The following is a 1724-nucleotide window of genomic DNA, read 5'->3' as shown; positions in this document are numbered from 1 at the left end:
GAAAAATCCAAAATGATACATGTTTGCTTTAAGAATGTAGCACAAAGTATTAAGGACAAGACAAGTATGGGTGAGTCAAGGCCACCTAAGCAACTAACAATACAAAAGGCATACTTAAAAAAAAAGGCCACCCAAGCTGATGTGGCTTTGATGAGCCAAACTAATCATGACACCCTCATCCATATCAAGATAGAAACAAAAAGGCCATGTCTTCTGATGTAGCAAAATGAGTTTTATAACTTCGGCTGGTATCCAAATCGACAAATGACATGTCATGTCCAGATTATGAGGCATCCTCCAACATTCAGTTTGCAAAGGCCAAAATCCTACATGCATGGCTTAGCTCCTATAAATACCACCCCAATCAATCTCTAACCCATCACCAAATTTATCTCACTAACACTTCCATTTTTATTGTGTGCAAGATAGTACTCGAATACCATGGCATCACGCATTGCTCTGGTTGTGCTTCTTGCTCTTTCTGCGGTTGCTACTACTTCAGCCACATGCCCGCAAAACTTCCCGCTAATGACGGGAATAGGCATGATGGACCCATGCATGCAATCATGCATGATGCAACAACCATTCACCATGGTAAGCTCATTCTCACCAATGATGGGAATGGGTTCCATGGTCCCGTGCATGCAATCTTGCATGATGCAACGGGCATTCACCATAGGAGGCTCACCCTTGCTAGCAATGTTGATGCAACAATCACCATTGGCCATGCTGCAGCAACAGTGTTGCATGCAGTCTATGATGCAAGGAATGATGTCACCACAGTGCCACTGTGGTGCAATGTGCCAGATGATGCACCTGCAATAGATTAGGATGGCGATGCAGCTGCCATTTATGTGGAACACAGCAGCCATGGTGATGCAGCCAACCTATTGGAGGCAGCCCTTTCCTAGCTGTGCCTGCTAGATAGATATATATGTCTTATGTTGTACCCAAGGAATAAAGTTCACATACCATCGTGTGTGACTCACCAGAAATAAATTATTGAGTATGATACATATATTGTTGTGAAAATTCAAATACCATCATATGTGTATTTATCATGTGGATTACATTAGGTGTGTATTGGTTGCACATGAACTTTTTTACAGTACGAAAAAATTAAAAACCAAACAAAAGATTCATCTAGCTCCTGCAATTTATCCTTGAAAGAAACATATGGGATTTGGAGCGTAAATGCAAGAAACTTGCAGGAATAATTTCACAAAACTCAAGTTCAGTTCACACACATGAGTCACTTCAGTCTTCTTATCAAGATTTTAAAGAAATATGTGGCTTATTCTAATCAGGATTTGGGAAAAAGAAGATCTATATAGCATATATAAGGTCACAAAAGGTAAAAGGGCAATTAGGACACACTACTAGTATTAGGCATATGCCACTAAGGGCTATAGACTTATCAAACATTTTCTACTATCTTGATATAAGGATGATACCTTGGACAGTGGCCACGCCAAACATGAGGATGGCTTGCACCGTAAAGTTGATGATGAACACTTCTTAGGCAGTCTTTCAGGGGAGAGAAGAACTTCAACTAGCCACTGCAAAATAACTATAACATTAAATTGAGGGGCTTGGTAGCACTTGAGATGGGCCTCTTTCAACCCTCACTTCACTATCTTGATCTATTCCCTTGCAGAGGCGAGATCGATGCCTTCACAATCTTTCTACTACTCATTAAAAACTTGGGAGCTCGCCGAGCAACT

At 40.9% G+C, this 1724-nt stretch overlaps 1 pseudogene; it reads left to right on the top strand.

The window, feature by feature from the left end:
• Positions 1–312: 312 nt before the first annotated feature.
• Positions 313–1016, top strand: LOC140221393 (10 kDa prolamin-like; annotated as a pseudogene).
• The last annotated feature ends 708 nt before the right edge of the window (positions 1017–1724 follow it).

Source organism: Setaria viridis, chromosome 9, assembly GCF_005286985.2.
Source record: "Setaria viridis chromosome 9, Setaria_viridis_v4.0, whole genome shotgun sequence".
Classification (NCBI taxonomy): Eukaryota; Viridiplantae; Streptophyta; class Magnoliopsida; order Poales; family Poaceae; genus Setaria; species Setaria viridis.
Note: the sequence above shows the minus strand (reverse complement) of the source record. Positions and strands in the feature narration are given on the sequence as shown.